This window comes from Acomys minous (genome assembly GCF_964271855.1).
Source record: "Acomys minous genome assembly, chromosome: 14".
NCBI classification, from domain to species: domain Eukaryota; kingdom Metazoa; phylum Chordata; class Mammalia; order Rodentia; family Muridae; genus Acomys; species Acomys minous.
Window position 1 is genome coordinate 922,925 of NC_140496.1, and position 14,884 is coordinate 937,808.

The 14,884-nt window shown below is 48.0% G+C and overlaps 1 long non-coding RNA gene across 2 annotated transcripts; it reads left to right on the forward strand.

Moving 5' to 3' along the window:
* Positions 1-3,555: 3,555 nt before the first annotated feature.
* LOC311583238 lies at positions 3,556-13,409 on the forward strand. 2 transcript variants are annotated; one of them, XR_014774428.1, is made up of 4 exons: positions 3,556-3,616; positions 4,753-4,911; positions 9,617-9,668; positions 13,263-13,409. It is a non-coding gene; the product is annotated as an uncharacterized lncRNA (long non-coding RNA). The 2 variants fall into 2 exon arrangements; XR_014774429.1 differs by lacking the exon at positions 13,263-13,409 and having other exon boundaries at positions 9,617-9,772.
* The last annotated feature ends 1,475 nt before the right edge of the window (positions 13,410-14,884 follow it).

The following is a 14,884-nucleotide window of genomic DNA, read 5'->3' on the forward strand; positions in this document are numbered from 1 at the left end:
AGAGAGGAAGTTGCTCAGAAAATAGCATGAGATCGATTCCCAAGCACCTTAAAGACGAGAGAATGCCCACCCACCCCACCATGGCTTCCCGAAGAAAGCAGCCTTGCCTGCACTCTTAGACTGGGGGAAAGACCTGAGAATCCTAAGACCCAGGCAGCTTATTTTAGAGATAAGAAAACCTATGTGAAGCTAAGAAAATGACTTAGTAAAAAGCGTTTGCCTCTCAAATACAGGGACCTGAGTTCAAACTTCAGAAACAATGTAAAAACAGAGTAGTCTGAGCTTGGTGAGGGTGACTTGAGTGCTGGGGAGTCAGAGAAAGGGGGGGCTCCTGGGAATCACTGGTCAGCCAGTCTAGCCTGAGTGGAGAAGTCCAGGCCACTGAGGAAAAGCTATTTAAAAAACAAACAAACAAACAAACAAAAAAGACCCAAGGTGGACAGCACCTGAGGAAAAACCTCTGAGGATGTGCACATACACATGCAAATAAAATAATTAATAAGTAATAATAAAAAGATAGATGATACATACATACATACACACACACACACACATATGCATAGAGTTTTGTGTCCAAATCAAAGTGTAGATGGAGTCCCACCAGGCAGAGGCTTCTGGGGCCAACCGTGTCCTCTCCAGAGGCAGCAGTGAGTTCTTCCCGCCTCAGCTCTGTGGCTCAGCTGCAGTCAGATTCTGAGCAAAGGGAGGGAGGGCACTGGAAGCTGCCTGCCTCAGGACCGACTTCAGTGAGGCACAGCATCGGGAGACTTCACCCCGACGCTCAGAGCGTATGCACTGAGCCTCTCAGACGCTTCTTGTTAATGGGGACAGAGGAGGCAGAGAGGCAGCTGCTATCTCTGAGATGCCCTGCATTGAACTGCCCTGATGTTAACAAGGCTGCTCACGCTGTCCATGTAATTAGCTCACCGGTGGCCTGTGGAAACCCGTGAGAAATGCCACTCATTCACCCAGCGAGAGTACGCACCTGCTACGCACAGAGATACAGTAAGCCATCAAGGCAAGACTGATGACTCATGCCCAAATCCTTCCTGATGGGTGGCTCACAGATCAGCCACACGTAGCCATGTCATCTAAGCATCCCTCTGGGCTTATGGGACGGAGCACGCAGAGTGGGTGCCTCCAGGGAGCAGGTGAGATAACATGCAAGAAGCCCTCGTAGTGTGTAACAGCTCTTCGGCGAAGCACATGAGTTAAACACAGCACCCTGCCCCCACTCCAGGGTCTTTCTCTCTTTCTGTGCTACTATTAAGACAGCTTTCTCGGTGTAAGTTCAGGGCCGTGCCGGACCATCACACAGACATGGGAGGAGAGGGTTCAGTTCCGTGTTTGGGTTTCTCTGTTTTATGAGCAAGAGGGAGTCTAGGAGGCTGGGGAGATGGATGGCTCAGTGACTGAAGCAGGTGCCTTGGAAGCTCCAGGGCCCACGCTGATCTCCAGAACTCTCATTTAAAAAGCCAAGTGACAGGCACACTTTTAAGCTCAGCTGGTGAGGTGGAGACGGCAGGACCCCTGGAGCTTGCTGGTCCTCGGTGAGCTCTAGGCCCGTGATAAATTCTGTTTCTAAAACCAAGGGACATGGTGCTTTGGCCTAAGGAATGACATTGTCCTGTGACCTCCACACACATGTGTATCTAAACACGCATACACACATACAAATACACACACATACACATGTGGCGCATGGTGCTTTGGCATATAAGGAATGATACCTGAAATTGTCCTGTGACCTCCACACACATGTGTATCTAAACACACACACACATACAAACACATACACATACACGCGTGTGCACACACATGCACATACACACTCACGGGCTCTCAGGGAGTCCGCTACAGTTTCTGAACCTGAATCCATGTGAGAGTGCCTTACGGCGACTAACACTACAAAGGCTTCAAAAATTCACTTTGAATGCGTGTTCAGCTACATCTGAACACGAGGATTTAGGAGATTCAAAGTGACTCCTATGTACAAGCAAAGCAGGAAGGACCTGTGCTACGGAAATTACCCAGGTCCCCTTTGGGCTTAGTAGAGGCAGCCAGACCAAGAGTAGCAGCAAAGTGACACATCCCAACAAAGCCAACAGGGGCCTGGAAAGCTTCCCACGTCCGTGGTGACCACCATACATGCCCCAGAAAGGAATTTCAGGACAAGCCAGAAAGATGCAAAGTTCATGACTTGAGTAAGTCTGAAGACAGAAAAGCATGCAGGGAAGGACCGCTCGAGGCTCAAGCATGGGGCTCAAGCATGGGGCAGGCTTCTCGGCGGCCTCCTTGTCTTTATTGTAACCATGTGTGGCGTAGATAGCGACACATTCTGAGTTGTGCCACTCAAAAGATGTGATTTATAGCAAGGCCTAAAGCAGTAGTTTTCAACCTTCCTCAGCCTGAAATCCTTCAGGACAGTTCTTCATGCTGTGGTGGCCCACACTCATGAAATTATCTTTGTTGCTACTTCATAACTGGAATTTTGCAACTGTTACGACTCGCAATGCAAATATATGTTTTCCAGTGGCCATAAGAGACCCCAGTGACATGGTGGTTCCATGCCCCGCCCCAAAGGGGGTTTGACCCACAGGTTGAGAATAACTAATCTAAAGATTCAGCAAAGTTTAACATTTAAGTAATTTTTTAAAAAGTGAAAACATGTAAGTTGATTTATTATTTTTTTTTTATTTTAAATAATTCTATTTGTAGATGAAATTCTAGGCTGTTTCTGTGAGGATCGCACCATGGAGTCCAGGATGATAAGAGGGCTGAAATGGTAAAACTCATGGCTATGGAGATGCTGGCCCTAAAAAGCATAGCTCACTACCAAACATCCTTGTTTGAGAGGTCCATGGGAAAGCCCACGCTATCTCTTAGGCAGCTATTTCTTTATCAGTTTTGTTGGAGCAAGAAAGGCAAACTGAATCCTAGGGTGAGGGCCTTCATCAGCTTCCCACGTCCCCTCCCCCACATCCCCTCCCCCCTAACCCCTCCCCCACCCACCCGCCATCTCCGTCCTGCAGTTCAACAAAGTTTTCCCATGAAGAGCTGTCAGGTTTCCACAGCAGAATGAAATCCAGATCTCTGGCTCCTCTTTTGACAAAGCATCTCTAGGCAAGTGGGGAAAGTGAGGCGCTGAGGGTCCTCTGACCCCCACGTGCAGGTGCCCCAGTCTGTTGTTAATACTATCATCACTGAGTGCTGGGACCCAACAGCAGTCAAAGCCCCATGCCTGCTCCTGCTTGAAAGCCAGAGAACAGCTCTAGCCCCAAGCAAACAGTAAGTACCACACAGAGCTAGTGGGTCTCAGCCCAATTGGCTTCTGGTATGTAAATGCTCTAGCTTCCAAAACACCATGTCCAGAGTCTGCGCAGTTCCCTCTCTCCCTGAGACTGTGCCACTTAACCCAAGGGCCCCGGAAAGAGGCCTTGTCACCAAGCAAAACACAGCCGTTGCCTCCAAGGAGACGAGAGTTTGTTATGGAGGCAGATATGCGCAGCCATGGATTCAGGTTGCCCCAAATTAAACATTCCAATGCAGAAAGGGGTTTATGAAACTTTGTACAGTTACAGAACAAGAGAAAGCCATGATGCACACATCAAAGTAGGTAAGTCTGTGCTCTAGGCCTCGGACGACATCCCATGAGTCTCAGCCCTTGGGTTTGTGGGAGACAGCTGGTGTCTCTGTACATCACAGGAGGATGTACAGACTAGCTACCTAACAGTCACAAGGATGTTAGGTCACACAGATGTGGGCAATGACCAGCTACTTAGGGGGCTAAGGTAACTCAAGATTATCTGGCTCTGGACCTGTAATGGTCCAACTCTCTGCAATCCGTTAGTCTTGTAGAATGTTTAACCCAAGCACAGTGTTTGCGGTTCACAGAACCTTCTGGGGGAGCTGTTGGGCACATTAGGCTTTCTGCAATGTCATAAATGTTCCTCACTCTGGCTGCAATGGCTTAGAACACTGTAGCAGGGACAACAAAAGTTCAAGGTCTGCCTGGGCAACTTAACGACACTCTATCTCAAGGTAAAATTTAAAAGGGACTGGGAGTGTAGCTTGGTGGTAAAGCATTTGCCTAGGAGGATGGAAGCCCCATGCTCAATTCTTAGTCCTAGAAAAAGAAAGTTAAAAAACTTAAATTATCCATAAATCAGCATCAGCCCCTTACGTTTCCTGAGTGCAGGAAACATGGCTGGCGCAACTGATGACCTAAATTTTAATTATTAATTCTTTTTAGGTAGTGATATATAGATAGTGAACAGTGTTACTAGAAAGCATGAGTCTACTGTCTGAGACATATTCAGTTCCACAGTATCTTGTGTGTGTGAGTGTGTGTGTGTGTGTGTGTGTGTGTGCATGAGTATGTGTGAGTGTGTGCATGTGTGTGCCTGTGCATGTGTACATGTGTGCATGTACGTGTATGTGTGTACACGCATGACTGTGTGTATGTGTGTGCAGCATGTGTGTGCATGTGTGCAGCATGTGTGTGCATGTGTGCATGCCTGTGTGTGTGTGTTTGTGAGAGAGAGAGAGAGACAGGGTTTCTCACTGAACCTCGAGCTCACAGATTAAGCTGCCCTGGCTAGCCAGCTCAGCTCCAGGAATTGTTCTGTCTCTGGATTGCAGCTGTGCAGCACAGCACCCGGAGTTCTCGCAGGGGTGCCGGGAACTGAACTCAGGTCCTCATACTTGTATGGCCGACACTTTACCCCTCTGACCATCTCCCTAAACCCTCAGTTCTGCAATATGGTACAGGATATTTCAACAGAAAAAAAACAAGTTGACAGCACACAGATAAGAAAAGAGAAGGCCTCGTCTGAAACTATGTCCAAAAGAAGATAAAGAAATATGCTGACAGTGTCATTGGCACTAAGGACAGAGTGGCCTGGGCAAGAGGTAAGAGGTAATGCCTGTTTCATCTGCAAACACTCCTCCCAGTCAGAAGTCCCCCATATCCCACAGTACCAGGTTTTTTGTATCAGATTACTCTGACCATCACATTCCTGTGATATTAGCACTCCCTGGTTCCATAAATACTAGAAACAGACTTTCAGGATCCCCAAAACAAACAGAGCAAAGCACAAGGTTATGTTTTTAGTAACTTGGCCTTTTGAACCTCCTGGTGGGCCTCCTGGCAGGCTCACTTGAATGTTGGGGGAGGGGTGGACTTAAGCTGGAAAATGATCTGAGTTGGGTTGAACTTATGAGCTAAAACTAAAGGGAAGGCTTAGAGCTGATGCCACTCGGCCACAGGAGCTGCTTTAGCCTCAGTCTAACAGGTACTACTCTGCTGTTCCCTTCCCTGAGCCTCCCTGGGGGTAGCCACTAGAGAGAGCTGCCTTCCCTTGCCTGAGTCTGGACCCCTACCAGCCCGAGTTGGAAGCTCGTTCCTCCAGTAGCTGTGCAGCCTCCAGAAAATGACCAAACATCTCTGACCACATATTTCCTCACATGCTAATAAGGTCACTCTTCGTCCCAAGGTTGTTTAAGAAACAAATAAATGGGTGCTTACAAATGTCCAGTGTTAACTCATTTACTCAGCCCGCTAAGCTACTGTCACTGGTGACTTTTCGAGGTGAGTTAGAAGGACTGACCACAGTGCCCTAGCACCCACTCGCATTAAGTAAGTGGCCTTTGCTCTAGCACTGGTCATCTCTGAACCGCAGTTTATGCTCACTGGGAACTGAGGATGCAGGGATCATTTTAAGAGTGCGGGGATGAAACGAAATCTTTTGTGACGTTGGGAAGGAAGTAGAAGAATATCTGGGATGGAAAGAGGTGGCATCTGTGCTCTCAAAGACCTTCAGGGGCATTGCAGCCCATAGCACCGTAGTTACGCTGCCAGGAATGAAGACACCAAAGAGACATTTACACCTGCACCCCTCCCTTTGGCTATGGTGGCGCACACCTTTAATCCCAGCACTTGGGAGACAGAGGCAGGCGGATCGCTGTGAGTTTGAGGCCAGACTGGTCTACAAAGTGAGTCCAGGACAGCCAAGGCCACACAGAGAAACCCTGTTTCAAAAAACCAAAAAAAAACAAAAAAAACAAAAAAAAACAAAACAAAACAAAACAAAACAGATCTCAAAGAACTGAAAATTTCCGGGAATATCATGCAGAGAGAAGGAAAAGAAAGAATGAAGGCTGGTACAAGAGGATAGCTTGTCTCCTGGGAAGAGACTTGACAGAGTCCTGACTGCACGTCACATCACCTCGCAGGGGAGACTGAGCCGGTGGTGGGTCAGTGATGGGTAGGACCACATCTTGACCAGGTGCATTTTTAGCTTTGAGTAACTTTTGCCCTGTAAACTTAAACCATATGCCACAACCCCAGAGATGAAGTGGGGAGGTTCTGGGACCTCTTTGCTCTCTTCCCAATATGCCCACACTGAATATAATATTTTCTCTATCCATTCACAGCAATAAATATGGGGATGTGCAATGGTTGGGGATGTGTCTTGGTGGTACAGTGCTTGCCTAGCAGGCAGGAAGGCCTCGGTTTGCTACTTAGCACTGCACAAAGCAGGTGCTGTGGTACGTGCCTATAATACCAGAAACTGAGAATGAAGGCAAGAGCATCAGGAATTAAAGATTCCCCTCTCTGCTCTACAGAGCATTGTAGGCTAGCCTGAGGTACAAGAACCCCTGCCTCAAACAAACAAGTAACATTAAAAAACAATAGCATTCAAATAAACATGGCTGCACAGCCATCTCTGTGGTAGGGCTAGGAGAAGAAAGTCATTCACTGGGTCCCTTTTGTCTAATCTGCTTCTGCTCCCAGGTGTGGAGGTCATTGCTTGGGGTCTTTTTCCCTTCGATCTTGGGGCTGCTTCAGAGTTTACACAGGAGAAGGCTAAACAGAGCTGTGTCAGTAATCGGTGCTTTAAGGTTGTAGCTACCCGAGGAGAGCTGCCCCAGCCCTCGCTCCCTCTTGGTGTCTTCTCTTTGAGCCTTTGAGCATACACTATGCTTTCCACCACCTTCCTTTCTGCCTCCCAGGCTGATGGCGTGTGGCCCGTGCGTGGGTCAATCCTCCACTCTTGGTTCCTGTTGGGTTTATCCAGGGAAAAGGCAGCAAAAGCTGAGAGGGCCAGAGTGCACTCAGCAATGGCTCCCTTCTGAGAGTCGCTGTGTAGACAGTGCTGTTGGGATGTCACACTCCACCCTGGATGGTCTCTCCAGCAGAATCCAGGGGTTCCAGACCCCAGGGCCTGCCTCCTCAGCCCTAGTCTACGGCTGTTAACTGGGGTCACATCCAGCCCCATTTGCTTCTCTCATTTCCATAGAGTCTTTGTAGCCTTCCGACAGGCTGGTGAGGTGCTTCGGCTGTGAAAGACTCTTTCTGTATAAGACTGGATATCTGAGTCTGTTCCCCAGGACAACATAACTACAGATGGAAAGAGAGAACTGACTCCACAAAGTGGTCCCCTGACCTTCAGGTGCATGCCAGGCCCCTCCCTCCCTCTCTCTCTCCCTCACACACATAAACACACACACCAATTAAAAATTTTAAAGTTATCCTTGACATCACACATACACTAACAAATAATAATTTAAAATTTTAAAGTTATCCTTAAAATTACACATGCACACACTAATAAATAATAATTTAAAATGTTTAAAGTTAAATGTACTTGCAACTTCTTAATATCAGAGAGCCATTTGCTCTTTGCTTTCATTTCATTTTGGCTTTAACGTTTAATCTTTCCTGCGTAGATTTATCAGCTCAGGACAGAAAGACATCAAAGGCAGAGGAGGTAAGAACCTGATGATGTCACCACTACCCAGAATCCAACAGAGACTGCGATCTTTCAGCATGCAGGACAAAAGAGTACAGAAGATACTCAGTAGGGTTTTCCTGTATCTGGCTCTCCCATCCACCCGCTCGCTGAATCTGCTGAGAAGTGGTCAACGCACCGCTCACATCTACTACAGTTTTGTACACACCTGGGTTATCATTTTACAGCTTCCAGTTTCCTTGAGGACCCCACCTTACTTTCTTTTGGTGTGTGTTGTGAGGAGGTGGGGGCGGGGTGGGGACTGGGATGGTTCAAGACAGTGCTTCTCCGTGTAACCCTGGCTGTCCTGGAATTCATTCTGTAGACCAGGCTGGCCTGGAGCTCAGAGATCAGCCTGCCTCTGCCTCTGCCTCTGCCCCGCCCCTGCCCCCGTCCCGCCCCCGCCCCGCCCCCGCCCCTCAAGTGCTGGGGCCAAGAGCAGGTGCCACCACCCGGCTCCACCTTACCTCCTGAGTGTGGAACGCGAGCACATGCAGTGACTGCATTAGCCAAAGCATTTAGAGGATTACACTGGGCCAACTCTATGCTCAGCCAGTAGTTTCTGGGGGAGGGAAGTCAGACACTTACTATATTAACTATTTCCCCCACTGCTGTGACCAAATACCTGATGGAAAGAAACTTAGGAAGGACAGGTTTATCTCAGCCCACAGTTTGAGAATACGGCCCACTATGGCGGGGAGGCACGGGGCAAGCATTTGGGGTGGCCACTCACATCGCCCCCAAATCAGGAAGCAGAAAGAACTCAGTTCTGCGACTCAGCCCCTCTCCTCCTCTTCTCCTTGTGATTCAGTCCCAGGGCCCTAGTTTTGTCAGGCCACCACTCAGGGCCTTTCTTCTCTGGAAATGCCTTCATAAGCAAAAATCCCAGAAGTGCAGCCCCTAGGTAGTACCAAATCTAATCAAGCTGACATTGAAGACAGACATGAGCAGTGTGCACGCATGCGGTGCCCGCGTGCTGACGTGTTTGTAAAAATATCCCTGTAAGCCTGATCTAATTGGTGCCCCCCTTGTTCACTCCTGGGCGCGTACGTCACACATTTCTGGGGACTGTGGCCGTCAATCAAAGTGTGAGGACAGAGCTGGATAATGAAGAGAAAACATCCTCTCTGGTGGTCATTAACTCACAAGAAAGTAAGAAAAGCTACTTCTTACATTTTCTCTCTGAGGGCGGAACTCAATACAGTGCCAGAATACTGAAATTCAGGCAAAATAAGGAAGCTTGAGTTCACTGAAGCTTTGACTTTTTATCATTCAGTTCTATGTGGAGTGATTTTTATTCCTTTGAAGTTTTCCTTTATGCCACTTGAGAATGTTTTTTAAAAAGACCAACATTTTCTGTGTTGATACAACTTTTCACTTGGAGAAAATAAGGTTTAAAAGGACAGATTTCTCTGCAAAATAATCTGCATTTAAAAACCTAAAATCTTCCATGGGAGTAGGAGGGAAACAAGAGAAGGTAAAGAGGCCGGGGAGCCAATATGATTAGAATGCATTACACACATGCTGGGATAGAGAGATGGCGCAGCAGTTCAGGGCACATGCTGCTCTCGCAGAGAACCTGAGTTCCCAGCACCCATGCAGGGGCTCGCAACTGCCTGTGACTCCAGCTCCAAGGGGGTCTAACACCTCCGGCCTTCACAAGAAGCTGTACTCTCATGCACAGGCCTCACCATACACACACAGACAATCACACTCATACACATAGTCAAAAATAATTAAAAGTATATACCTGTGTGATATATAACAAATATATCCTAATAACAAAGGTTGTTTTGTTTTTTTTTTTAATTTATGGTTTGTAGATGACAAGTGACCACCCATTCCCAGGAGTCTGAAAGTCGCCTCTCCTTCCTGGTGAGTTTGAAGAAACAGCGCTGCCTGAGAGGAGTGAAGACACTTACTCTTTGATTCAGTGACAGAAAACTATGACTCTTGAAAAAAGAGGCTTGCACACTCATGAATATGTACACACACACATGGGAGAGGGAGGGAAAGAGAGACAGAGACAGACAGAAAGAGAGTCACATACACACACACACACACACACAGAGAGAGTCTCACACACACACACACACACACACACACACACCGGGGGGGCGGGGAGAGACAGAGAGACAGAGAGACAGAGAGAGACAAAGAGTCACACACACACATGCGCGCGCACAGAGAGAGAGACAGAGAAACAGAGAGAGACAGAGAGGGAAAGAGACAGAGACAGAGACAGGGAGAGAGAGACAGACAGCCCTGGAATCTACAGGATATGCTCGAATCAACACGGTTCAGAGCTGCCCTTCACCATGCAACTAAGGCTTTCATTCAAGTTCTTAGGCAGCGTATTCTTGGCTTTCAGGCACAGGAAGAGGGAAGTTTACCCCATTTCGTTAGCTTCCTACAGTGGGGAGAAAATTGAATACCACAGCCCGAGAAAGGTCATGCAATCGAGGCGGGGGATCCGTGAAGACCCACCCTGGAACCTAAAACCAAACCAAGCCAAGTGTCTGCTCTGCTGCCCTGTGGGTAAGGAGGCCTCGTGGTCACGGACTGTTTATAAACACAGATGAGAGTCTCCATTTAGAGCCAGAATTGAAATCGGAGGAGATTTGCAGCCTAGGTAGGAGTCAGTGCTAGAAGGCAGGGCGCTGGAGCAGAGAGAGCGCGGTTCGTCTGTGGCTGCGCTGTCTACCATCGTCAGAACCAGCGCGCTTCTCTCTGTGATCATGGTGAAGATTAGCAGGCATGTGGAGAAGTCTAGGTCCCAGCACTGAATGTTTGTTGGCGTGAGTCGCTGTGGTACGGTTATTATGGAGCTCAGAAAATGGTCTTGTTCATATCAGCAGCCCCCTGGATTTGTTGGTTAAAAATACCTGGAGGACTGAAGACACAGATCCACGGTAAAATACTTGTTTAACGTGCTTAAGATCTGGGCTCAGTACCCAGCAGTGCCAGGAAAGAGATGCCCGAGTCATCGCTGTGAGAAAGCAGTCTTTGGCCTCACCCACTAGCACTACCCAAAACCCTCCCCAGCAGGACACCTGGATGGACCTTCCCGGAAGTTACAGTGTAACGGGACCCCATGTTTCACTCTATTTTATACAGTTTGTCCTAATTGACTTGAAACTAGCATTTAAATGTCATCAGATTGCATAATGTGTATGCGTGTGCTGGTCCCTCGGTCCCACAAAGGGTCTCCCATTTGAGCAGAGTGTCGGTATTGATCTGCAGCCTGGGAGGAGGACCATCCAGAGATATTTTCATTGCTCTCTGCTACTGGCAAAGTACTGACATGTGCAGTGAGAAAAACTCAGCATTCCGCTGAATGAGATACAGCACTACCAAGAAAGGGGGAGAAAAAAAAAATCAAAAGGTTGCCCAGCAACAAGGGATGGCCAATGAACTCAGGAGGGATGGGCAGAGGCCACGGAAGCCAAGCTATTCCTTTACTACAATGCCTGGCCAGTGGTTCCAGGGTGAGTTCAGCAGCTCTTCCTACTGATAAGCACTTCCTACTTGTGAAAGAAAAATGACTGCTGGATGTACACAAGCTGAAACCATCCTGGTGAAATCCATGACTTCATACCATTAGTTAGAGCTCATTGGTAATGTTCACCTGGGCCACGGGGATGCAGCAACAAAGTGGTGTGGGAGGAGTTCTGTATTGTGCTGAGCTGCCTCAGGGACAACACGAAGGGCTCTGCTTTATACTGCTTTATACAGCTTTATACAGCGGCTTTTCCTCACCTGTCTGTGGGTTCTCTCTTGGAAATCCACTTAGAAAGCAAACAGAAAACAAAAACAACGGGGGCGGGGGAACGCAAAAAGAGTGTGCTAGCTTAAAATGTGTGGTAGCATGTAGAGTAACTTGAATGCAGCCTGGGAGTGGCATTCTGGGTGCCCTCAGCTTGTCTTACGGAGCACATGCTTGCAGAATATTCCTTTTCCTTCTTACCTCGGCTCAGGGAAGGCCCTACTCAAAGGTAGTGGCCGAAACGCTCTATAAAGACTTAGCATGGCTTACCAGTCTTCACCCAAAGCATGCATCTTAGAATTTGTGGCTTTATCAAGCTGTCTCCCCTCACCACACTGTGCCATGAGGGTGTCCCGGTGGCCTTGAGGGCAGTCATGGAGGGTACTGGCCACATCGCCCAGGAGCATCAGAGTGAAGAGTCTGGCACTCACAGCCTCCCTTCTGTGTTCCTGTCCTGACATCACTGCCTGACCTTTATGTGCCCCCTACCCCCGGTTACGGCTTGGTGTGGAACACTGAGAGGGTTAGGCATTGCTGGCCCTGCCACCCTACTTGGCTTCACGTGCATGACATTGCAGAGTTCACTCAGGCACTGTGTTCCTTACGTGTTGCAGTTCAGGCTAGCTTCAAGCTGGCTGTGCAGTTAAGGGTGATCGCGCACTAGCGGTACTGCCTCTGTCCCACAAGAGCACACCTGACTGACTCAGCCATCTGCTCCTGAGGGCTGACCACAGCCCACTGCCTTTCATCTTTCTCTTCCCATCCTATGAGAGTTTGTTACAAAGTTGCCATAGCTATTTACAACACAGACCAACAAAGCCCGGCTGCTGAGAAACAATGTCTTTCCCCCAAATAATACATCTTAGAAGAGGACGAGCACCCCAAGGGTGAACCCCGGATGTGCTAACATCCCTGGACTCTTGTGCCCGCTCTAAGTTCTGTGGTGTTGAGAGCTCCGAGTGAAGGGATTCCAGCGCCAGCCTGTCCTTGGAAAACATGGCTCTGGCAGGCCTGGCCCTTCTCCCCCATGCCCTCTGCCTTGCTAAAAAAACTGTTACATTGCATTCCTAAAGCTAGCCACCAAGATCTATTCCCGTATTTGGCCACTTCCTCCTCCTGTGGCTGACTACCAAGGTCCACCCATCAGAGTATTCGAGTCCAGCAATCAAAACCCTCTTTGGCTCACCTAATTAACACCTCATCCTAACATGGGGTTTCCCCCTTTCTCCTTTATAAACTGCCACTTGGCTCTGGGCCACATCTGTCTCCTCTTGATCCAGAGGCAGCTCTTTGTGTGCCCTCCTCTCCACCCCTCACCCCCCATCCCCCCCACCCCACCCCACCCCCCACCCCCACTCAGGACAAATACCCCTGCACCTCTCCTTCGTTCCCTTCCCCCTCTCCCTCATCCTCTATCTCCTGTCTTTGTCTCTTACTCCCTGCCCTCTGTGGTAATCGAATCTCCTTTGTGCTAAGAACTTGATCTTGGCATTCCTCAGCCAGTACCACCCCTCACACTAAGTACCAAGCGACAAAGCTGAAGGGACAGAGCGTAAAGGGCACACCTCTCCTGAACACCAGGCAGGCTCCAGGCTTTGCTTGAGGAAAGCAAGCTAGAGCTAAGACCGGTCATGCTTATGGCTCAGGGCTTAAGCTTCCAGAGACTCCTGGAATATTAACGCCTCCTTTTCGCTTCCCTTCAGGACGAGCCCCACTCTGCAAAGACCCAGAGCTAATCACCCAGGATTGTTCCAGGATCCAGTGTTTATTAAAACACCTTCCCTCTTCAGTTCAAAATGTTCTTAATCTTGTAAATCAGTAACTAACCAAAGTGATTGCTGCTGATTTTAAATACCTCGCGTTGTTTTTAATGGGTTTTCCAGAGCTAGGATCTGATGAGCATACATGTAATAAAAACACATCCTCCTATCATTTTTTCCTCCTTAAACACATTTTCCTTGTACGATTTGGCAAAAAGACAGATACTCATAGAGTAGGCTCTTTTGCTGTTTATATCCCTCCTGGCAGAGCTCCAGTGAGCGTTTTGCAATGTATTAATCTGCCCAAAGTGAGCTCTGAAGGCCACTGACTTTCCTTAGTGCACCTGAAAACCCAACTTATAGCCATAGCTGAGCCAGAGTGTATATTTTCAAAATAAAGAGCCATAGCTGAGCCAGAATGTATATTTTCAACATAAAGTGAATTCACTCACGTATCCACGTGACTCCCTTCCACATCCCAGTGAAGCTGAGGCTTTTGTTTGTAGAATTCCCCAGACCTGGATAGGCAGGGAGCCACTTGCCCTCTAGACACTCAGCAAATTCTCTTTTTACTCACTTTGCATCTCAGCCACACCCATGAGACTCACCCATGTATTTGTAAGATAAGCAAGGAAGTGAAAATGGTCCAGTGTGATCAGTTATCTCTTCAGGGGTGATGACTTCTAAGGATGTGACAAGGACAGTGTAGACTCAAATTTCATAAGCTTAGCAGCTTAAGAAAAAAAAGAAAAGAAAAGAAATGAAATGAAAGGATGATAGGTTCTGAATACTTTTTAACAAGAAAAAAATTTTTAAATCATTTCATCTTTCTTATTAGATTTGATACAAGTCTAGGAAATGCCATATGCTGGTGTCTTGAGTGTGAAATGCCTCCAGAGGCTCATGTGTTGGAGTGCTCAGTCTCTAGATAGAGGCACGGTTTTAGAAAGTTCCAGAAGCTGTAAGAGGTGGGGCCTGGCTGGAGGATGGCCTTGAGGTTTTATCACCAGGTCCCACTTCCTGTCTGCTCTCTGCCTCCTGATAATTAAAGTAATATAACTAGGTGAACTCACACCTTACTGAGTTCAAAGCCAAAAGAAGCAGAACCAAGGTACAGAAGTGTGGAGAAAGATGTCGTACCTGCAGAGGCAAGGAGAGCTCAGAGTCATTTCCAAAGCAACGCCCTGAACAAACCAAGCATGGACATTTTACTCAGAGGGCCTGAACATATTCGCATAGAGATAGGCCCACTCCTAAGCATGCTTAATTTGGGAGCACACGCCTGAGCACGCTCAGTTTGCACTGTAAAGTTTTACCTAAAAATAAAGGAAAGGTTATTTTGGAGGTACGTCAATAAAGGAGGCTTCCCGTGAAAGGAGCCTGCCCTGTTTAGTCACCAACATGCGCATAAAACCACCAGCTGCCTCAAACGCCTGCCTCCATGCCTGCCCTGCCAAGGCAAAAATGCATTTTTAAACTGCAGGCCAGAAGCAATCCTTCCGTCGTTTGTCAGGTGTTTGGTCACAACAAGGAAAGTGGCCAAGGCAGTGCACATCTAAGGCGAC